This window comes from Penaeus monodon, chromosome 28, assembly GCF_015228065.2.
Source record: "Penaeus monodon isolate SGIC_2016 chromosome 28, NSTDA_Pmon_1, whole genome shotgun sequence".
NCBI classification, from domain to species: Eukaryota; Metazoa; Arthropoda; class Malacostraca; order Decapoda; family Penaeidae; genus Penaeus; species Penaeus monodon.
Window position 1 is genome coordinate 27,953,981 of NC_051413.1, and position 938 is coordinate 27,954,918.

Below are 938 nucleotides of genomic sequence, written 5' to 3' on the forward strand. Positions count from 1 at the left end.
GATAGGACAGACAGACAGAATCTATGTGAGTATGAATAATATGTAATGTATATGTGTGTTCCTATGAGTGTTGCGTATGCATTGTGAAATTTATAATCAATCTTTTAATTTATCTTTCTATGCACATAATAAGTATAAAGATATGATTATAGTGTAGAAGATAGCTTGAAACTGCTGAACCCCATTCAATCAAACATGGTTGTGAGTGGCAGATAAAAAGAAAGGTGGGGAGGGATAGAATTCAAAAATTATATCTTAGCAGATACTGTCAACAATGTACTTATTGTACTGGCAATGACCTTTTTAAATTAAAGAAATATGTATATGAGGAAAAGAATGTATTTACATGTACTTCTTCTTCATAACCAAATCAATTATTTTGGAAATAAAATAATGGATACTATAAATATCCATTTCAAAAAAGTAAAAATAAAACAACAGAAAAGGGAATCATTATATTAAATTATTATCCAAAAGTAAACAAGTGTTTATGTACAGTTAAAAAAAATGAAATAAATCGAACTTGAGATCGACGATTGGTTATTTCAAAGGGCTATGCCGTGACCTTCATGTCTGGCTGGAAAGTCCGTCCTATAAAAGCGGATTCGTGGGTGAAGGCTTTCCGACCGTCTCCAGCATGGTAGGGGATGCTCTAAGATGGGCGGTGCTAGGGGTTTTTTACCTTTATGCTCTGGAATTCAAGTCAAGATGGAAATAGTGTTGTCAGTAATGAGTACATTTCGTACCCGATAATAAATTTCAAATCAAATAAAAAAAATTGATAATATATAATTCATGGATATCTTACGACGCAAATAAACGTTTTTATGTACAAATATATATGGCTATGTATACTATCTGATACTAGAATTTCGCTATTTTTTAGATGTTCTTTACAGCGAGGACAAGTCAACTTTTGTTCCCGCCGGTAGAAGAAA

The 938-nt window shown here is 32.2% G+C and overlaps 1 protein-coding gene across 1 annotated transcript in view; it reads left to right on the forward strand.

Annotated features, from left to right (window-relative positions):
• LOC119591136 (cold and drought-regulated protein CORA-like) overlaps nt 1-938 on the forward strand; it is a 6,244-nt gene that overhangs the window by 4,752 nt on the left and 554 nt on the right. The window lies entirely within an intron of this gene.